At 38.6% G+C, this 23860-nt stretch overlaps 1 protein-coding gene across 4 annotated transcripts in view; it reads left to right on the top strand.

The window, feature by feature from the left end:
• PHKB (phosphorylase kinase regulatory subunit beta) overlaps positions 1–23860 on the top strand; it is a 3137540-nt gene that overhangs the window by 2535033 nt on the left and 578647 nt on the right. The window lies entirely within an intron of this gene.

Here is a 23860-nt window from a genome sequence, read left to right as displayed (position 1 = left end):
AGCATGGTGTCTGGATGCTGTCACTGAGTGTGATGACTGTCCGTCAGGGCACTACAGCAGGGTCTGCCACTTCTTCAGGCAGTGGCATTTGGAGTACAAAGTCCTACCCTTTGGCCTGCTTTTGTCACTGAGTCTTTACCAAGGTGTTAATAGTGGTGGCAGAGACCTTACAGGAGAGGAGTCACCTAGTTTCCCATTCTTTGATGACTGACTGTTGGCATTCCTATTTAAATTGTCTCTTATAGAGGCTTTTTTCCTTGGCTGTCTGGTGATTGTAGTCACCCAGAATCAACATAAAGTGAGTAAATTCAGTAGTTCTTCTGTTGCAGAAGATTGCCTTTATTGTGGCCAGATACATCCAGCCCAGGGAATTGATCCAGATACTCATAGTTTTTGTATTGTGAATGCAGTTGCACAAAAAGTAAAAGCTGACATACTGCTGTATCTTTTAAAGCTTATGAAGACTACTGTTTTTACAGTTCCCTGGCACACCTCCTTGTGCAAGTGCTCCATTAGACAGTGACATACAAGTGGATGCAGAGCAGCCCCTTTCTTGTTCATTTCTTGTTGTGTCGTACTCTTGTCACTCTGCCCATCAGTGGTGAATTGCCTGAGCTGGGGGAATTCATTTTTGCCGCTTAGTTCACATAAAGTACTTGGTATGGATGCTTCATTAAAAGGTTTGGTTCACCTGCAGTGCTTACTGTTCCAGGGCAAATTGAGTATCTAAGAAAATGGACTTATAATAAATCTGTTGAAGTGAAGGGTAAAATTTCTTACTTTAAAGGTTTTGGACAGAGAGTAGAACCAGAGCCATTACTGGTAATGTTAAACTTAGGGCTTTAGTACAGGATGTGAATAAGCAAGAATAGACACATTTATGCTCCCTGCATACAGAGGTGATGAGACATGGCAATGGGCTGTCACTTGTATGTCTGCCTTGCAGCAGGAACATGCAAAAAGCGTCATCCTCCTCCTTTCATAGCTGCAGTTCTCTCCTGGAGCTATGAATTAGGAAGGCCTGCAAAGCATCTATGGGTGTGGATCTTACTGGAAATGAATCAGTTTTCTAGTTAAGAGAATTCTGTCTTGCCCTGGTTCTGCTGTCTGAAACAGAGCAAAGGGAACCGTGCAGCAGATTCATTCTTCTCGCTGTCAAGAAGAAAGTTCCTTTATGCCTTTTCACCTTTCCCCCTACGTTTTGAGCCTGTTAGCAAAGTTCAGAGGAGAAAGAGCAAAGCTTTTATTTTTCACCTTTTGATGGCTGATAAGAATGTGGTTTGAGTCACCATGGTACTTAGCTATCCGGGAGACCTTTCTGGATGAGGTGATGGGTGTTCCATTTAGTTGCATCTACCAGGAAACCTATCACTAGACAGAGGGATTGTGTCAGATGGTAACATTTCTTTTGGCTGGACGGAGAGGTTCATGGTAGCTATTGAACGTGGAAGTCTTTCTGATGAGTCTTGCACATTTTTTTCAATTTAGGCATAAGTACATCACAAGTTGGGTTACAGTTCAGACTGTTTACTTATTATCTTGGAAGACATTGCATTTATATAGCAACAGTGGATTATGCATAGCTGCTAAACGCAGACAGTTTTGAACATCTACATCTAGAAACATCCTATGTGCACTTTGAGCACACATACAGTGTTGATTTGCCATGACCTTGGTAGCCTGTCCAGGTTTTCTTGCAACAAGAAGACCATTTAGATTGGCTGTTTAGGCAAGCAGAAATATTACTGTTGGGGCAGGTAGCCTAGACCTTAACCTCTTTTCACGTCCAGAAGACCTAGTTCTGCTTTTCTGTTAATTCTTATAAAACGTTGGTTTGGAGTACTCCTTTTCATGCAAGCCACTGTCCTATAGATATGGTCTACATACCATGGTCTGGAGGTATTTTCTGCATACTGACCTTTTAGATAAGGACAGCTTGTCAAAATCTCTTTAGCAAGTGGCACACTGATCCATTGTCTGTAGCACCTTTGCCTATATTGCCTGACTGTGTTTAACATATATACGTCCTTGTTTTACATTACAGTATTAATTGTTTTCAGTAATTGTATACATTTTAATATTGTTTTGTCAAGTATTTTTCATTGTTTTACCTTACTGCAACTACAGTATTGTGTTTGTGTACACTTATAATTTTGCCACTTTTGCCTTCATTTCTCAACCATATGTTGATACAGTACTCTAATATTTGCTGTATTGAACCATGTTCTGTAGTATACTGTGTTTTGTCCTGTTGCCTCCTTTACTGCTTTCTTGAACTGCATTCATATTTTCTGCTGGTTCTTGTCCTTCAACCCGTCTCTTCTGCCTTTGTGAGCTGTACTTGTATGTTTTATTGTGTTGTCAGCAGATCAGTTCTTTGCCGCCATGCGACCACAGTCTGTCCTTACTTTGTCTGTTAACTGCCCTATAGCACTAGGTACCCTGATGCAGGGTAGCAGCTGCCTCATGCTCACTGACGCCCCTGACTCTACATGTGGGAGATGTACATATCTACAAAAACATGGAGGTTACCATCCTACCTACTACAGACATTAGTACACAATGCACAAACACTAAATGCTACAACTGTTTGATTTAAGGACATAAACCTACATCAAAATATTAACAGAACTTGTGAGCAAGAGCAATATCTTTCAGAAGGGATCCTGTAGTAATGGAATAAGCTCCGACTCTCTGTCAAACAAAGTAGTTCACTAACTCTTTTTTAAAACTAAGTTTAGCGAGTGCATGGGGATCATAAGTCCACCACAGTGCTGTATGCAATTGGAGTGGCTAGGCTGCTAAGGGACTACTGGACTAATTGCGTGGTATAAACATGTAAAAAGCTATCCTGATATTTTGAATTTGTCACATGATTAAACTGACTGCAAGAACTGAAGCATTGATTATTATTATTACTGTTGGCTTCAGTGGAATTTGTTTGTAATTGACACTCTGATGTGCAATCACAGCTGTAAGATTTGTTAGTTTTGTATTTAAAAGTCATGATTGTAGTATCTAAGGGTTTTGGCCAGGATGTAGTGATCATGGAGCAGGTATTTCGTAGTCCCCCTGCAACACACTTCAAAAGTGAAATAGTGAGTTTTTATAGTGACTATTTCACTGTAAGTTTGACTGTTGGCAAATGCCCCTCTCTGCGTCGATCACTGAGGTATTAAATGTTAATCATAGAGTCCTGAAATTTTTATATTATTGTAGCGCATGCTACTATGCCGTGGTGGTACGTCAGTAGCATTGTTACCTCACAGCAAGAGGTTCTCCCATTCGACTCTCGGCTGGGCTTGGGAGTACCTTCTGTGTGGAGTCTGCATGTCCTCCCCACGGCTGGGTAGCGTTCGAAAGACATGTGTGCATAAATGGGCGTGCCTTTGTTGAAGGTTGGGCGTCGAGCTGGCACCTCAGCATTTCGTAAAAATCTACTGCCAATCATTAGCGGACCGGAGTTCCGCTGTGGCGACCCCTTACCGTGAAAAGCCGAAAGAAAAGCAAACATTGTAGTGCATGCTACTCTAGTATTTAATAGAAGTTTGATCTTGAGTCTGTAAGTGAATTATAAGACACTTTGTTTTAATAAAGTAATAAGAATAGGATGTCATAAATATAAAGCACTAGTTAGCAATTGGGTATATGGGTCACGTTATTCTCTCACCTTATTAGTATTTGGTATTCAGTAAACCTTGAATCTGGATGCACATTCTGATATTCAGAGTCTTTATTAGAAGACTTGATCTGACAGTTTGTCTTGTTATACAAGATACCAAACATGGCATTGTTCATAATAGTTTCTGTCTGTACTTTTAATTTGTTAATATTTAATCCTGATTTAAATCTGACTTAACAATATTTATGTGTGTTCTTGTGATGTGCACAACACTGTGTTTGTGGATTTCATAAACAGCTTCCTACTGGACTTCATTACTATTTCATTTGGCTAAAGTTCTTCTGAAGCATATACAATTAGTTTTATTGCATAGTAAATATTTTTATTAATACAACAACATTTGGAAGCTTTGAATACTTTGGTCTGTTAACATAAGGTTAAATCTTTAGATAAAATGCACCGCTCCTTTCTCTCTCTGGTTAAACACAAAACTCCACTCCTTAACATTTTCAGCAATTAACCTTTCTTACTTTTTAACTGTTGTAATAAGTAGACAAGAAAAATAAAACTAAAGTAAAAGGTTATGAAGTTTCAGCAGTGAAAGTAGTAGGTCTCTTCTATCAGCTGTTAATTGAATAATTAGCATCCATAAAGTTGGGAAGGTACACAAGTGATTTGACTCTGCACGAAAGACTCTGTCTTGAGTTGAGTTGCTTCACTTCCCACTCTATTTCTGACCATTCTCCCTTTATTGTTTGTGTAATATTAACTTTCATGAATATCTGCTATTTGAAATCCAAAGTAAATATTCCTATAATAGGAAGAGTCATGAATATCTGCTATTAGAAGACCAAGGGAAGCAGCAACTGATTTGTGCTACTACAAGCTGAAGTCACACAGAAGCTAATATGCACATTTGGTAAACAATTTTCTGATTTTTTTCATGCTAACTTGTTTACCTCTAGCTGTGTATGTCAGTGCACATTTTCACAGCCATCATGCATTGAGAATCGCTTATAGACTGTTATTCAGTTTCTGCTTAAAATATTGTTTGTTATAGTAGCAAAATGCTCTTTTTTCATTTCTTTTCATTCTGTGGGATTTTTATTTTTTGTTCAGACTGACTCTGGTCGAACAGACTTTGTATCTACATTTGTAAATCAAGTATTTGGTTACCAAATTGCTTATCTGAAGAGTTTGTGTGTGTATCTGTGTCTATCTATCTGTACATGTGAGTAGAATTTATATAAATAAATATATATATATATATATATATATATATATATATATATATATATATATAGTAAAATTAAGTGAAATTCCCAAATGTCAGTACTACGGACACAAAAGTTTGGCAAAAACAACATCAGCAAGCAATTACACATATGCCAAGGTCAAATAAAAGCACTAAATAAAAACTTAAAAGCACGGACACACACTGTATCTCTCTCTCTCTCTATATATATATATATATATATATATATATATATATACACTATATATATAAATATAAATATACACACACACACACAAACACACAGTGGATATACAAAGTTTTTACACACCTCTGTTAAAATACTAGGTTTTTGTGATATAAAAAATGAGACCACAATAAATCATTTCAAAAATTTTCCCACCTTTAATGTGACCTATAACCTGTACAATTCAATTGAAAACAAACATCCGTTAGGGGAAAAATATAAAAAATAAAAAACATACAATAAACTGGTTGCATAAGTGTGCGTACCCTTAAACTAATACTTTGTTGAAGTACCTTTTGATTTAATTACAGCTTTCAGTCTTCTTGGTACACACCTGCCATCAATTAGAGAGACTCTGATTAACCCCAAATAAAGTTAATCTGTCCTAGTAGGATTTTCCTGACATGTACTCAGTTGCTTGCTACAGCAAAAGCCATGGTTTGCAGAGAGCTTACAAAGCATCAAAGGGATCTCATTGTTGAAAGGTATCAATCAGGAGAAGGGTACAAAAAAAGTTCCACAGCATTGGATATACTGTGGAACACAGTGAAGGCAGTCATCAAAAAGTGTAGAAAATATGGGGCAACAGTGATGTTGCAAAGAACGTCCCTCCAAAATTGATGAAAAGACCAGACGAAAACTGGTCAGGGAGGCTGCCAAGAGACCTACAGCAACACTGAAGGAGCTGCAGGAATTTCTAGCAAGTACTGGTTGTGTGCTACATGTGACAACAATCTCCCGTGTTCTCCATATGTCTGGGCTATAGGGTAGGGTTTCAAGATGCAAGCCTTTTCTTACACAGAAAAACATCCAGGCTCGGCTAAAATTTGCAAAACAATGCATTAGAAGTATGGTGGTGGCAGTATCATGCTTTGGGTTTGATTTTCTTCAGCTGGAACTGGGGCTTTAGTCAGGGTGGAGGGAATTATACACAGTTCCAAATACCAGTCACATTTGGCCCAAAACCTTCAGGCGTCTGCTAGAAAGCTAAAGATGGAGGAATTTCACCTTTCAGTACGACAATGACCCCAAGCAGACATCCAGATCAACAAAAGAGTGGCTTTACCAAAAGAAAATTAAAGTTTTGGAATGTCCCAGCTAGAGCCCAGACCTAAATCCAATAGAAAATCTGTGGGGTGACCTAAAGAGGGCTGTGCACAAGAGATGCCCTTGCAATCTGACAGATTTGGAGTACTTTTGCAAGGAAGAGTGACAGTTATTGCCAAGTCAAGATGTGCCATGCTGATAGACTCCTACCCAGTAAGACTGAATGCTGTAATTAAATCAAAAGGTGCTTCAACAAAGTATTAGTTTAAGGGTGTGCACACTTATGTAACCAGCTTATTGTACATTTTTTATATTTTTCCCCTAACAGATTTGTTTGTTTTTCAATTGAATTGTACAGGTTATAGGTCACATTAAAGGTGGGAAAAGTTTTGAAATGATTTGTTGTGGTCTCATTTTGTTATATCACAAAAACCTGACATTTTAACAGGGGTGTGTAAATTTTTATATCCAGTGTGTATGTGTGTGTGTGTGTGTGTGTATATATATATATATATATATATATATATATATATATATATATATATGTGTGTGTGTGTGTAGTAGCATAGTGTGTCCCAAGTGTTCCCCTGGATATGAATGGGGGATATGAATGAGGGAATGGAAAAAGATTTGTGTTGTGCTCGACAAACCTGAAACCTGTGAGTTCACCCTTTTTAAAAGCAGAGTGGGAAGATCGGCAAAAAAAGAGTTTCGGAGATTAGAACCTGAGCTGGAGAGGCACACAGACTGGCTTGTTAAGAGATGCATCATTTGGAAGGAAGAGCGTGGCCAACAAGTGTGATGTGAGAAACCAAGATCTGTAAGAAATCACCCAAAGAGAGAGAGAGAGAGAATTGAAAGAAGCAGCTCAAGAAGTGCGGCTGGGAAGAAAGTATTTGTTTTGATAGGGGGTATAATCCTTAACTGTGGAACTTCAGAGAACTGCAGTAAGGCTGTTTTATTTATTACGTGTTGTTAATTTTTTACTTGGGACTGAGTAGCTTTCTAGAGAAGGGCACTTTGGATTTAAAGAAAATTGTGTTTTTTAAATGTAGGCAGCTTCTGTTTTGTTTCTGAAAATAACTTCCAGTGAACTTAATTCTGTTTTAAAAATATCAAGTGCAGCTTGTTTTTTGTTTATATGGCATTCTGAGTATTATTGCTATTGTGTTAGCTTAACAAATATAGGTAACTGTACTAAATGATGAATTCCATTAAATGTGTCTATTTGAGCTGATTTCCTTCAAAACCTTGTCAGAAAGGCATTAAAATGTCATACAAGGTAACGACTATTGGCAAAATGGCCATATAACTACCACTCCTGCCCCACCCAGAAAAGAAAACTAATGAACAGTGTTTATAGTTGGTGAAAGCTCAATGAAGTCTGTATAAAGCAAGGGTATTTAGTAACCACAATTAAATTATTGTATGACAATCAGACAAACCTATAAATTGTTTAGAATTTCAAAGAATTTCCATAGTTTGCATCATATGCATGGTCTGTTCCTCATAAAATTTGTGTTTTTTTCTGGCAAATCATTGAGAATACATATCATTCAGAAAATGCATGTTAATGCAAAACTTGTCCCACCAACGTTCTAAGTTTTTAAAAGCAATATTAAAAATATATCCCTTATTTTGGGCCCTCCCCCATTATTTTTGGCTTTGTCATGAATTGTTGTGCTGAGAGGTTGAGTGGTAGGCATTGAGCAGCCAGGTACTCGATATTATGTGGAACACTGTGCATTTAACTTTCACTGAGACCACTGTTCTACATTAAACTCTGGTGGCTGTGCTTTGTATTTTTTGATTTGCTCATATACTGCAGTTTCAGCCAATCAGCATCCGTGCATATGAGCCAATGAAATAACTTTTCCCAAAGCAAAAGGAACCAATGAGGAGGCAAAGAAGTCAGCCAGTTGTGTGTCAACACAATTTTCATGCCACTGTAGTACCTTCAAAAAGGGTATTGCAGGGAGTTAATATAATTTACTTTTGGGAATATCGAGAGCAGTAGGAATTGGGAATTACTTTGGAAATTGCCAGCAAGAAAAGTTCTTCTTTATGATGGATTTGTGGATAGACTAGAAGGACGATGAGGTGCCAAGTGGGAGTTGCTGTAATGCGTACAGGGTAAAGGTACAGTATGCCAGACCACCTAACCTGAGAACAAAAGAGCTTCTGGTTCACTGTTTCAAAAGGGCTGAGATTTGTTTTGTGCAGAGCGCATTTGGGATGGTCATGGTGGTACTCTTGCTGGGAGCTATACCCTTTACTGGTTTTATACTTCAAATTATTTGTTATTGTTCCTGATTTTGCCTGCCTTCAATATAGCATTTGTGGGGGTTGTGGAACTGTGGTGGAACTGCAGCTGCTTTATACCCTTAATTGGGCAGAGTTAAGTGGCAGAATGTGTACATTTTATGGCTTAGACCGCCAGGACAGTAGTAGGGTTTGTCTGTGAAAGTCATTTTTTTTACTGGGAATGTCTGACTGGGTATGTGGTCTACAGATCAGTCGTCTTGTGTAACTGAACCTCTCAAATGTCCCTGATTTTGAATCAAATGTTAGCTTTGTCACTTTTAATTCCTCCTAAAACTAGTGACTTTTGGAGGAAAGATGACAAATTACACTTAAATAATGACAAAAATTAGAATTATAGATGTTTTACTTCATAAAATATTTATTAATTCACGTTTTTTATTATGTCAGTACCTCATGGTAATAGTACCAATATTTTAAACGTGTCCATTATTATTTCTGGATTTGTACCCGATTCTGCCCAGATTTGTCCGTGATTGGTTGAGTTTACAGATTTAGCTGGGAGAGGATGTTGAGGTGTTGGAAAAGCTGGTGCTAAACAGCATTTTTTAAATAGTTGTACTACAATAATGTTATTTAACTACTTTCTACTGAAAAGAAGTATTCCTGTTAGGGCTTGTAGTTTATCAGTAATTTCTGTAGATTTTATTTATTTATTGATATCTGATTACCAGGAAAATGCAACTGGGCGGTCTGACTGAATGTGAATCGTCTGCTTAAAGAAATGTAGACTGTGGTTTTAACTTTTGAGTTAGGTGCACCTTCTTTTTTAAAATTAATCCTGATCAGTAATGCCATTCTGTAATATTATACTTACTGTGTAGTAAATGTAGGGTGATATTTATGTTCTAGTAACTTGTTAAAGGAATTACAGTGCAGTTAGTAACTGCATTTCAGTCTCATCGATGGCCAAGTAGAGAGGTTCTTATTACATTTGTACAGAAGTTATGGGCTTTTCAGTAATGCCAGACTAGAGTACAGGTATGTGCTGCTTAACATCTGGGATAGGTTTTTATCCCATAGATTAAGTGGTACAGATGTTAAGCGAACACCCCGTGGTTTGTATTGCATTTCGCTTAACATCTGTCTGCATAACTGCTGATTGCATTTACGTCCACTTAGTACAGTATGGATGTAAATGAGGTCGGACGGTGTGTGAAAGGACATTAAGCAGCGCACACCTGCAGTTTCATGTACTGTTGTTGAGAAAATGTGGATTGAAGCAAACCTGTTCTAGTAACTTTTTAAATACATTACAGTTCTGTTCTGCCACAAATGCTATTCTAATGTTTCATTATGGCCCGTAAATATAAGTTGCTGTAAGATGTGTTCTTTCACTAACTATGACTCAGTAAGTAGTAATGCCACTTGCTGAGTATCATTTATCTAATGGATTTGATGCAAAACCAGTTCTATTTAGTGATGTATTAAATGAGTTATGGGCTTTTCAGGAATGCCACACTAGTTGCACACATTGTCATGGAGAAAATGTAGGTTGATACAAATTGTATTCACTTTTTAAATGAGCTGTGTTCTTTTCAATCACTGCCATTTTAGAATGTAAAACTTGTTGCCCATAAAGTATAGGGTAATGCATGCAGGGATTTATGCTGATTATTTTTGGAAAATGTGGGCTGATATAAAATGTTTCACTTAGAGTAAAACATCCCTGCTTTTGACAGTGTAGGTTAATGAATGCAGCGTTTCATGCTGATTATTGTTCAGAAAATGTAGGCTGATGCAAAATGTGTTCTCTAACATTTTTAAATGAATTGCGAGTAAAAAGTTGTCACTGTTTTTAGGATTTTTGCCTCCCTCTTGAGCAAAGAAGTTGAGGTGTGAGATATCAGTGTTTTACTTTGATTATTATTACGTTGTGGCATTATTTTACAGTGGTTGTTTCCAAAACAGGAAATGTGCATATATGTGGATATCACTGCAACCAAACCAGTTGCCTATTTTCTTTCACTGCATGGATCTCTCAGCTGCATATTAAGTATAATATTTGGGTTTTAAAGTAGGATATTAGGATTTCTTGTTTCACACATGCCCCTTGTGTACTATATGTACATATCTCCATATTGTTTGCTCGTGCACTTAGTGCAAACATGCAGATGTCGAATTGGTTGTGTGAAATATGTTGCAGATCTGTTTAGAAAATGTATTAGAGCATGTAAATGTAGGAAGAGGTCTTGAGCAATCGATTTTAGTTTTTTTCTGTATAAAAGTGATGTTTCATGTTTAGTTATTTATTGGTTTTGCAGGTTATAAAATTAAAGTTTTAGATTTGAATCACGAACGTGTTTTTTATTGAATTTTACAAATCTGCAGTATTCACTCTTGCTTGATATAAAATATTTCTGGCAGTAAGCCCACTTCAGCTAGGCCCAGTAGAAATGCTACATTTTTCACCCAGTACAGGCAGTCCTCAGGTTGCAGACATCCAACATGCGGACAACCCATAGATATGAACAGGTTGCCGCAGTGTCGGAAATAATGTGAAAAGAAATTAAAATCCTTAAAGCTGCCCAAATCTGTGTGTGTGAGAGATCGAGGGAGAGATAGAATGACGTGTGAGTGAATGCATGTATGAATGAGGAAGCTGTGTGTGAGAGAGATCCGGAGAGTGAGAGCGATGTGTGAGTGAATGCATGCATGAATGAGGAAGTGACTGTGTGAGAGCGATGTGTGAGTGAATGCATGCATGAATGAGGAAGTGACTGTGTGAGAATGATGTGTGAGTGAATGCATGTATGAATGAGGAGGTGATTATGTGATAGAGATTGGGAGAGTGAGAGCAATGTGTGAGTGAATGCAGGTATGAATGAAGAAGCGACTGTGTGTGTGTGTGTGTGTGTGTGTGTGTGTGTGTGTGTGTGTGTGTGTGTGTGTGTGTGTGTGTGTGTGTTTGTGTGTGTGTGTGTCAGCGAGCGATCCCCTGGCAGCAGTTAAGAGGTGGGTGGTTACATAAGGGGAGGGAGTTAGTTATGGAATAGATAAAGTAGGGTTAAGAGTAAGTGTGTGTGTGAGAGAGCCAGCGAGCGATCCCCTGGCAGCAGTTGAGGTGGGTGGTTGCATAAGTGGGGGGGGAGTTAGTTATGGAATAGATAAAGTAAGGTTAAGAGTAAGTGTGTGTGTGTTTATCTATCAGAGGACTTGATATTCCACACATACCTCTCAACCTCTTACAGCAAGAAGTCTGGACAAAGTTATAAATAATGGGGGAACAAAGGCCCAAAAATATGGACACTTTTTAAATATTTCTCTTACAAACTTAGAAAGTAGATAGAACAACAGGTTTTGCATTGGTGTGAATTTTCTGCCTTGTATTACATCTGAAACTGAAATTATTTTCTGACTACAACCCTCAATGATTTGCCAGAAAACCACAATTTTATAAGCAACAGACTAAAATATGAGGCAAAAATCTATACATTTGAAAGGTATGGGTTTGTGTACCTCTCCTCTTATATTGAGGAATCTGGATAAGCCTAAAATTAACAGGTGACAACGTTTCTCACAATAGGAGCATGTTTTAAATGATTTGTGTTCTCTGTCTCTGTGCGTGTATGCGTCATACCTCTAAACCTCTTAGAAATCTGGACAAAGCCATAAATAAAAGTGAGAAAATGCCCCAAAATGGGTACATTTTTAATAAATGTTGCTCTTACAAACGTAGAAAGTCTATAGAATAACAGGTTTTGCATTGGCATGAGTTTTCTGTAGGGTATGAATTCAAACTCAAAGGTCTGTCATTATTTTCTTACTTCAGTCTTTAATGATTTGCCACGACTTTTGCTAGACAACCACAATTGTATGAAAAATGTACCAAAAATATGAGTTAAATATCTGGACATTCCGTGAAAATCTATACAGTTGAGAGGTATGGTTTGTGTGTATGTGTGAAAAAGTCCTTATAAACACTGCACTTAATAACAAGATGCCTTAAACCAGCTATGTTGATAGGAAGCATATCTCATAGGAAGTAAGGAAGAATAGCTACAGTATGCAGTATTATGTTTGATTGTTTTATTTGGAAGTGTTTCTAAAGTGTTTTATATGCAAAGAAAAGTAAAATAAATACTAGACTGAGGCAAACATTTGACTAAGTGACATTTAATAAAAACATATGTACATGTTTTGACTTGCATACAAATTTGACTTAAGGACAGACTGAAAAACAGATCTCCTCCTTAACCCGCGGACTACCTTTACAAAAATAGGGTGTTCCACATGTTGGCTACCTACAGAAGGTAAGCCTGTGAAAAGTCAGAGAAATTAAAAATACTGTTTCTTCCCCAATCTGTGTAAAGTTGCTTCCACTACCACTAAAGAGATGTATCTAGGGATGCATCAGTTATAAATAGGGTGCTCTAATTAATGTTGTTTTTAAATTTCTCATAAGTTCATAGATTCTTATTGAGCTTATGGCCAAGAAAACCACTGAGAGTTCTGTTACATTACTTAGTACTGCTTGGAGTCTAAATGTCCATTAAATAGATCTTTTTTTAACACATCTCTGGTGAAAAGTTGTAGTCGCCCATCCAGACTGCTTTTAAAAGTTGTTAGATAAGTGCTCTGCTTGATAGACAAGGGCAGTCTGTTAGGTACCAGTCACTCCAGTTTGTGTTATTGATAATGTTAGTGCAAGTGTAGGTCTGTGGAACAGGTGTGTACTTCACCACAAGATCTATTTAGGTGAAGGCGTTCAAAGAATGCTGAGTCATTCATAGTACACTAGTTTAGGCAGCAGGGTTGCCAGATTTCTGACAGGTCAGGTTGGGACAAAAAAAGGTCTTTCACACTAAGTGAAGACCAAAATAAAAAGACAAGTGTTTTAGGACGTTTTTGGGCTTTTTCTCAGCTTTGTTGGTGTGCTCACATCTTGTTTTTAAGCCCAGTGCAGAACATCAAGCAGTTCTGCATTAAACAGAAGTAGCTCCGTTTGTGAGTTTTTTGATTGGCCCGTATACTGGCATATGGGCCAATCAAAAAAAAAAAAAACAAAACGGTGGCTGTTTCTCCGGGATTTTAACTGGCAATGTGGGACTCTGGATCGGGCTGCTGATCCTGGGACAGTCCTGCTCAAATAGGGACGTCTGGCAACCCTGTTAAGTAGAGATCATCGTTATGGAGTTTTTTTTAACACTGAGTAGCCAAACATGGCTTGCAGTCTATCAAAGTAGATAATGACACTGAGACCTGAGATCCTTTTGGGTGAGGCAATGTTGAACTCTCACCCTGGTTTAGGTGCTTACATGACCTAGGGAGAACTCCTGGATGTTTACCAAAACATGTACATGTACTTTGGTTGTTAAAACAGTATGTTAAACAGTGTTACATAAAGCTGTTGAGAGTATGACACAGGAAACTTTTGAGTATAAAATAAAATTTGGCTGAAATGAGCTGAAGTCAGTCAGGTAAATGAAAGTGTAATAAGTGATCCGAGTCTTTTATCAGTAAGTGATGCAGGTCATTGACCACAAAAAGTAAAATACTTTCTTTTCTCTGAGTTGCAGAGTGCAATGAAAAGTTGGTAGAATGAATTTATGTTGCAAAACTAAAAAAAAGGTCTGTACATAGAGAGCAAGATTAAAATGAGCTTAAACATAAAATTCAAAGTTTAGGGGCAAGCTAAATGAAGTAAAATCGTGTTTATATTCTGCAGCATTTTGTGAATGATTTGGCTGAGTTAGCTCAGCTGATTAATCAGAAGACTGAGTAGCAGAGGGTTAATGGTTCTGATCGAATGGCTGCAAAGAATAGTGTACTTGTCAAATGAACTGTTCCTGTACCAGCATATTGATAATGTAAATGATAAAATCAGATAAAATGAAGAACAACTTTAAAAAATGTACACACTAGCAATCTAATGAATGAAAAGAATGTCCATTCATTTTACAAAGTAGGTAAAGCTTTGTGTAGTAAGCATTGCGTAAACTAACTCCAGACTAATGTTGCTCAGTTGTAAAATGAAAGAGAGCCACAATGTGAAGCACAAGTGGAAGCAAATGAATTGTATAAAAATGCAGCTCACAAAAACGTAAAAGTAAAACAAAAAGCTTTGACCAGATACCAGTTTAATAGAACACTTGGGCTTCAGTTAACATCTTTGGACTACAATGGAAAGAAATATCAGAGCTACAGAATTAAAGTGAAGGTGTCAGACTTTCATCCAGGACAGGATGTTTTAATTCAAAGGCTGTGTGCAGGATTACAAGGTAATGGGCGGTGTGCATGCAGGATATGCATGACTGAAAAAGAGGTGTGCACTGTTAGAAATAGCCCATGGAACTAGACTCAGGTTTACTGAGCTCACAGATGTGAATAAATGCAGACAGGTACATCTGGAATAAAAAAATGGTGCATCTACTGCATAGAAGTCTGACGGGATTGAGGATAATCACTCAGGTCAGAAGCTAAAAGCGAGAGAGCTTTACCAGGGGTTGTCTGACCTAAGTATTTGAGTTAAAGCTTGGAATATGAAAATAATAAGGTGACAGCTAAACTTTGCTTGGAGCTACAGGAAGCCATGAGGGCATGCCACAGTGTGCTACATTTTCAAAGGGGCACAGCATTAGCACAGAAGTAACAGGCATAAAAAAAGAAAAGAATGTTATGGGACAACAATGAAAGAAGCAGGACAAAAGGAAAACATGCCCTGAGAGATACACTGATGGCATGAGAATAGAAATAGAAGCAAAAAAGGGTGATTTGAACAAAAAATCTCTTGGAAGAAGTAGTGGAACATGGAAACCATCTCAGTTTTAATATGAGACAGAACTGTAGGGAATTGCTTGATATGTAAGGGATTGAGAGTAATCAAATAAAACTTAATAGCAAACTAAATTCTGATGAAAGAAAAGAACGTTGTAGATTAGTGGTCCCTATTGTGGAGGAGACTGTAAAGATTGCAGAGGCAATGGTCCATACTGTGGAAGAAAGCAAAGGGCCAGTGATCTGTTTTATGGAAGAAACATCTGAGGTAGTCATGTCTGTCAGGGGACCAAACAAGTGGTGCCAAGGACAGTGGTCAGGGAAGTTAGGAACAGTTGGGAGGTGCACCACTACCATCAAAACAGTCAGACAGCCAATGTAGGAGTCGGCAGACCAGTCAAGAAGGTCATACACTCAGTCTGAGTTGGGGAGGGTAGTAGCTGGGCATAATAAGTCCTGCTTCTACACCAGGAAATGAATGGAGAAGAAGGAGTGATGTATTCCATAAGCATGAAACTTCTGGATACCTAATGAGGAACAGGAGTTACTCCATGAATTAATGCTTTTTAAAAAGGGAGTGGAAAGTTCAGCAAAGACAGTTTTGAAGAACAAATTCTGAGTTGGAGCAAGAAAGACAGGCTGGGGCAAACTGTAAGAGAAAAAGGAAGTAGCTAGGAAGTGAATTTGAAGAAACAGCTGTAAGAAGATGCATAGACAGAGAGGGAGCAAGACACTTAAAAGAAAGCAGCCCAGTATCTGGGGCTGGGAAGAAGGTTTTTGGATTTGTATGAGTACAGTCCCCACTGTCAAACTTCTGAGTACTGAAGTAAGGGAGTTTGGCTTACTACCTGCTTGTTCTTTGCTTGGAACTGAAAAGCTGTCTAGAGAAAGCCACTCTACAGTTAAATAAAAATACTGCTTTGCTGGACTTTTAATTGAAGCATCTTGTTTTCTTTTATCAGAAAATAACTTCCAGTGAACGTATTTCTGTTTGAAAATATGGTATCATATAAAACTTGATTATATTCATCCTGTCCCTCTGATCTTTTTGATGAGTGCTTGAGCTGCATGTCAGATCCGAGGTGGTAGAACTAGTCCTTCAGCCTTGAGCCCCTTTAAATTTGTCTTCACACAATACCCTAGTGTGTGAAGCTACCTCGCATCTTGTTTGCCACGATAGTGTTCTGACATGGATTGCCACTTCTGCAAAGCTAAGTGCTCCTCCTCAGTATTTACTCATATTTTCACTAAATTCTTAATCTCTTTGAACAGTTTGTCTGTTTTAGCCTTTTTGCTGTCCTTAAGAAACCATTTCCTCTGAGCGCCTTTATTTTTGTCTCCTCAGTGATGCATGGGCTCTTCTGCCTTTACCATTATCAGTGTTGAAGTTTTTTTAACATTTGTAGTTTGATTTTGCGTCTCATGTTGGCTGCATTTCTAGTTTATTTATCTCTTACAGTTTGACTTTTAGTATCTGTGTTTTAGAAAATACCAAAAGTTTGGTCATAAGATTCCCCCCTCCAACACCGATGAGATTTATGTGGTGTGCTTGGGGGTGGGACATCTTTCTGTGGAATGTTCCATCTGTAATGTTTTGACCTTCATGTCGGGTTCAACAGCAGAAATTAGTAATTAAGTGGCTACTACCTCTTGGTCCAAAGGCTGAGAAGAAAAGGAAAGCTACTGAAATGAAAAAGCATTGTGAAAAACACAATGTAAAGGAAAAAGAGCCCTGTTAGCGGAGGGCATAAGATTTGAAACCATCTTCGTCTTTGAAGGTCCTCAGCTAATTGGCTACTGACAGGAATTCAATGGAGGAGGAATTGTTCCTTAGACCCTTCTGACTTCCGTTTACCTCTTCTTTTAGGTTCTTTAGGTCCTGCAGGTGTACCCCCAGAAGGTGATATGGATAGTATGATATGGGCATTCCTAAAAACTCAGATTGAAATGGACATCCTCCCATCTTCTTCTGTCTCAGTGGTGGATAAGGCTGGTTCAGCGTTTCCCATCTTAGCTCATTCTCTAGTATATGTTTCGACACCAGTAGTCTCAGAGCCATCTCTGGACCCAAGTTCTGTTCCATTGATAGAGGCCAATATTCCTGTCTTGGGCCCCCCAGGGATTTGATCTGATTCATCTCTGAGATTCTCAGGTTGAGTGTGTTTGTTTCCAGGCCTTCATCTCAATGCAGTGTCTTTGTTGCCGCCTTCTCTCATGGTTCCCTTGTCAGTATTGGGGACATCAGCCTTCAAGATGTGCCAATCCCCTCCTCAAGGCCTTCCACCTTTTCAGTTCTGGAGATGCTCTCTTTTGTACCACCCACATCTCCATCTAGAAGGCTGGATCCAGCCACCGAGGTGGGATCCTCACATTGAGCTGAGGGTGGGTCTCACCTTTCAGGTCATGAGGGGGATCATTGCTTCTCCAGTGAAGAGCACAGACTTGATGTTGGCTTCCCTCCATGACACATTATTTTCTCTCTCTCAGCCTCAACATGCATCCGTAGGACAGAGCTGAAGGATTGGTCTCAAAGCCACCACTCAACTGTAGGGTGTTTCTTCTGAGGAGTCAGATCACACACTCCCACCCCAATGTTCCAAGAATAAGTGTGTGTGAAAGGAGGCACATTAACTCACCTTTGGAGATTCAGAAGAATCTCTCTACTCACCTTTAGAAGACTTGATTTCTGGAGAGATCCTTGAATTAATGCAGCAGAGGGGATCTTGGACTACTGACTCACCCTATCAGGACAAGGATGTTCTTTTTGAGGCCCATGGCTTGGCTCCTTCTACTTGTTGGGTGATCCCTCCTGTGGACCCCCTAATTGATACAACTGTCAGGAGGTCTTGACAGGAGCCCAATAGCTGAGTCTGTACACTGTAAACAGATTCCAAGAACAATTGGCATGATGAATATTTCTAACTTACTTTTCCAGTAAACAAATATCAGTAAATAAGATGTCCTGCTAGATAAGACAGAGGTAAGATTCTACTCTGAAGAAAAACAAGGCCCTCGGGTCCATTCTGGATCACAGTCATATAAACAGTTATGTAAGGAAGACTCGTTTCAAGATGGTGACAATGCAGTTAGTTTTGCCTTGCATACAGGCAAATTATTGAATGCAGTTGACTGATTTCTAGGGCAACATATCAAAATAGCCAAAGCATCCTAGAGATTTTTGTGCAGATGTCTGGGATCTCATCACTTCCAGTTCAGGGTCTTCTTCTAATGTCTCACTAGAGCCCCCAGACTGTTCAGCAGGTGAGTGGCTGTTCTAGCTGTGCACCTACAGTTACAAGGGATCTGAGTGTTTTCATATGTTGATGGCTGGCTGCTTACTTCCCAAACAAAGGGATTCATTGGCCAGTGCCATAGACTACTTGCTCCATCTCTGACTGTCCTTGGGAATATCAATAAATAACAGGAAATCTAGCATGCCACTGACTCTGGCAGTTCTATTCATGGATGCCACCTAGACACATTGAACTCGATAGTGTCCCTACCAAAGGCAAAATTCAGACACTAAGGGCCTCCAGCCATACTCTCTTGCACTTCGAACATCTACTAGTTGTCCTAGTCCTCTGAGGTCCTGAACTGATGGCATCCTCTATATTGATAATTCAGGTCACTTGTTTTCATATGAGGATACTAAAGTGGCTTCTAAGAGCTCAGTGTTCTCAGGCTTCACAGCATCTTTCAGCCCCCATTACTATAACCAGCCTGTGCAATGAAAAGTTACAATGGTGGCTAACTTCTCTCTGCATTTATTCAGTAAGACCCTTTGTCCTACATTCACCTTCTGCAGTAGTGACTACAGATGCTTCCTATAGTCACTACTGCAAAAGTACAGTGCAGAAGGTGGGGGGCAGCATTACAGTGAGAGGATGAGCTAAAGATTATGGAGTTCTCACAAGGCCAGCCTTCACATTAACATCTTGGAGATGCAGTTAGTCCTTCTTGTGTTGCAGGTAGTAAAGGACTTCCTGTCTCCAAGGTTGATTTCTCTCCAAACCAGCAACATGACATTGGTTTGGTAAATCAGCAGGCAGGTCGGAAGCAGATCACACCGCTTATGCTGAGAAGCCATAAGGGTGTGGCAGTGAGCAATTGCACTGCATCCCTTTCTGCTTGCAGTGCACATTCCTGTGAAGATCAGTTGGTTTGCTGACAGGCTTATCAAGTTTATTTTTATGCCTTATGAGTGGGCTCTCAAGGCAGTGGTGGAACAGCATATGCAGTGGATATAAAAAGTTTACACACATCTGTTAAAATGCCAGGTTTTTGTGATGTAAAAAAAATGAGACCACAATAAATCATTTCAAAATTTTTCCCACCTTTGATGTGACCTATAACCTGTACAATTCAGCTGAAAAACAAACAAATCTGTTAGGGGAAAATATTTAAAATAAAAAATGTACAGTACACTGGTTTCATAAGTGTGCACACCCTTAAACTAATACTTTGTTGAAGCACCTTTTGATCTAATTACAGCATTCAATCTTCTTGGGTACGAGTCTATCTGCATGGGACATCTTGACATGGCAATATTTTCCCACTCTTCCTTGCAAAAGCACTCCAAATCTGTCAGATTGTGAGGGCATCTCTTGTGCCCAACCCTCTTCAGGTCACCCCACAGATTTTCTATTGGTTTTTGGTCTGGGCTCTGGCTGGGTCATTCCAAAACTTTAATTTTCTTCTGATGAAGCCATTCTTTTGTTGATTTGGATTTATGCTTGGCGTCATTGTCATGTTGAAAGGTGAAATTCCTCTTCATCTTCAGCTTTCTAGCAGATGACTGTAGGTTTTGGGCCAAAAGTGACTGTTATTTGGAACTGTTCATAATTCTCTCCACCTTGACTAAAGCCCCAGTTCCAGCTGAAGAAAAGCAGCCTGATACTGTCACCACCATGCTTCACCATGGGTTTTTGGTGATGCGAAGTGTTGTTTTTGCGCCGAACATACCTTTTGGAATTGTGACCTAAAAGTTCATCCTTGGTCTCATCAGACCATAACACATTTTCCCACATGCTTTTGGGAGACTTGATGTATTATTTTGCAAATTTTACCAGGGTCTGGATGTTTTTCTGTGTAAGAAAAGGCGTCCGTCTTGCAACCCTACCCCATAGTCCAGACATATGGAGAATACGGGAGCTTGTTGTCACATGTAGTACACAACCAGTACTTTCCAGAAATTCCTGCAGCTCCTTCAGTGTTGCTGTAGATCTTTTGGCAGCCTCCCTGTCCAGTTTTTGTCTTGTCTTTTCATCAATTTTGGAGGGACATCCAGTTCTTTGCAAAGTCGCTGTTGTCCCATATTTTCTCCACTTTTTGATGACTGTCTTCACTGTGTTCCATGGTATATCCAATGCTGTGGAAATTTGTTTGTACCCTTCTCCTGACTGATACCTTTCAATAATGAGATCCCTTTGGTGCTTTGTAAGCTCTCTGCGAACCATGGCTTTTGCTGTAGTAGGCAACTAAGTAAATGTCAGGAAAATCCTACTTGGACAGCTGAACTTTATTTGGGTTTAATCAGAGTCTCTTTAATTGTTGGCAGGTGTATACTCAGAAGACTGAATGATGTAATTAAATCAAAAGGTGCTTCAGCAAAATATTAGTTTGAGTGTGCACACACAACAAAGTATTAGTTTAAGGGTGTGCACACTTACGCAACCAGCGTATTGTACGTTTTTTATTTTTTATATTTTTTCCCCTACAGATTTGTTTTTTTTTTTCAAATAAATTGTACAGGTTATAGGTCACATTAATGGTGGGAAAAGTTTTGAAATTATTTATTGTGGTCTCATTTTTTAATTCACAAAAAATGGCATTTTAACAGGGGTGTGGGTATGTAAACTTTTTATATCCACTGTATTCTGGTATATTCTGGTCTGCTTCCCCATCCAACCCAAAATTCAGGAAATTCTTTGCCATTATTCCCATAGAGGGACAGTTCCAGAGAGATGCTCTAGTTGAACTGTAGCCCGCAAGGTTGTTTTATGTATATCCCCCTTTGCCCGGATTCCTAGGTTTTTACAGAAAGCAATTAAATGCAAAGCCACCATAATATTAATTTCCCCTTTCTGTCCTAGCAAATCTGTTTTCCCCCTTAAGGCCTTACATCAGGGAATCCTCCTGAATAATGGATGACAGAGAGAATCTACTATCCCACCTGTCTGGGAACCCTTACCTGGATCTGAACAACTTCATTCTAACCGTTTTGTTTCTCCAGTTCCAGTGATAGCTGTTGCATCATGTATTTTGAGCACATATATGTCATTAACTAAAATATGAATGATGCTGTATTCAGGCATTGCTTCAGTATGTGAATTTCATTTTTTGGCAATATGAGATCCAATATTGGGGGGTGGGTGAGGCTATAATAGCCAGTTGGGGAAAAAAAAAGAGTCTTGCAATGACAACTTAAATTAGATGCTAGCCATGCCTAACTTGAATTAGCATATCAGTAGCAAATGGTTGTTGAGGATGTGGCCTCTAAAGTGATAGTTATTTCTATTTCAGTATTAGCGAGCTTTATAGTTCTACTTAGAATTTGTCTTCTCGCCTTCACCCATTGTGAATAATTTTAAATAGCTTACACAGTTGTTTTTGCTTAATATTTACACGTAATTGTTTTTTTTTTTCATTTTTTCCTCATTCCTCTTTTTTTTGTTTTTTTCCTCTCTTTTTTTAAGAATAAATTAGTTGTTGAGGTTACATTGTCTATATACATTCTGTAACAGTGGTTTCATTATTTTTAAGCTAAAAAAAAAATGTACTGGCTAAGCCAGTAAGAATCAAAACATTCTGAAAAAATGTGCTACAGGAGGACTTAAAAGCTACCCAGGACTGTCTCTTTACTATGAAATTAATAGCACTCAAAAAAAAAAAACACTGTGAAACTCTTCGGCACTTCTCAAAAGTTCTGAAATGCACAAAGCCTCACTGTCATTGACCCCGTTGGGTACCCTCACCTCCACCTTCTTATAGACAGCAACACAAATACCTAGGACTGACTTTTGATCAAAGCTTGTCCTTTAATGCTCACCCATAATCCCAAGATAGCAAAATTTTGCACAGCTGAAAGCTTTTGTACAATGTCCAAATTATTGTCCGTAGAAGACAGGTGTCTCACACCTATAAATGGTTTTCTTCCAAGACTTCAGTATGCCCTGTCAGTTACTGCTGATTGCTCCTTTTATAAAACCTCTGTATTTAAATAATAATAAATAAAATCCTAAGTTCTTCATGTGTCTTAAGTACACAACACTGCTGTGCCACTCTTGGAAAACAAAATGTTCCCATATCTCAGCTGTTTTCCCCCTTAAGGCCTTACATCAGGGAATCCTCCTGAATATTGGATGACGGAGAGAATATACTATCCCATCTGCCTGGGAACCCTTACCTGGATCTGAACAACTTAATTCTAACCGTTTTGTTTCTCTAGTTCCAGTGACATATTATGCACTGATATTCAGAAAAAGACAAACCATTTAAACTCCAAAGTTGCATGTGACCCGACCATAACAATTGTTAAGCACACCTGCTAAAGTTGTTAAGGTCGGGTTTAATGCCATGCATTAAAATCTGCCAGTATTCGCCAGCAAATGGCAGAGGCATAAATAAAAGATTTGTTTCTGCTTGCTGTATATTCTAGTAACGTGTCCCCATCTTCCTCAAATAAACTTAGCTGCTAGAATAACAGGATGTGTTGGCATCTGTTTTCTGAAGGGCTCAAACTCTGAAACTCAAACATATGTCATTATTTAGTGACTTCAAGTCTCAGAGATGAATCAAGATTTTGAGGGGCAGACCAAAAAATATGAAAATAATAATCTAAACATTCTGTGAAAGTCTGGACTTTTAGGAGACATGGAAGCGAGTGTAAATGTAACAGACTGCATTACAGTGCCTTCATGACAGTACCTGCTAAGTGTTTTATGGCTTTGAAAGCCAGCAAAACACTTCATGATTTTTTTCCCTGTAACCAGTAGTACATGGAGCAAGTAAAGCTCCATGCACTACAAAGAATTATGATTGGGACACTGATCATAACTCTCTATTATGTGTTCTCAACATGAATGCCAAGATTCACCTCTCAAGCTTCACTCCCGAGGTGAATTTCTTGTCATCCATGGCTGGAACACATATTAAGCAGGTTATGGTCATTGACCCGATCATAATCTTCTATGTTATAGTTTAGCTTTCCTTTTCAGAAGGGCTGTGTTGTGAGCTATATCATCCAACTCTTTATAGCTGTTCTGTTATCGCATTGCACGTGTGTGCATCTTGTTATAAATTTTACTAGTGTATACATCTTTACATGTTTCTTACCAATGTATTCTTTCCAGTGTGATAACTATTGCTTCAGTGATATGTTTCTTGCATCTGTACTTTGTTGATTTTACATTTTTGCTGATTGTCTGTGAAATTGATTTTGTACATATGTTTAATTCCTGCTCTGTGGGTCTCTGTTCTATAAATATTCTTTGTGTTGGCCTTGACATCAACGTCTGGATCATTACTGAAAAGGGTCTATGGACCAGTTTACTTTCTTGGCTAAAAAATATTAAGTAAATAAATTTGCACTCGTCTTTAATTATTGTATGCATTGCGACTGATATGCTATCAGTATACAGTTTTTACTAGGTTGGACTGCATATAATGTGTC

This window comes from Protopterus annectens, chromosome 8.part1 (genome assembly GCF_019279795.1).
Source record: "Protopterus annectens isolate FY-2018-M chromosome 8.part1, PAN1.0, whole genome shotgun sequence".
Taxonomy (NCBI): domain Eukaryota; kingdom Metazoa; phylum Chordata; order Ceratodontiformes; family Protopteridae; genus Protopterus; species Protopterus annectens.
This window is presented reverse-complemented; position numbering and strand designations above follow the sequence as displayed.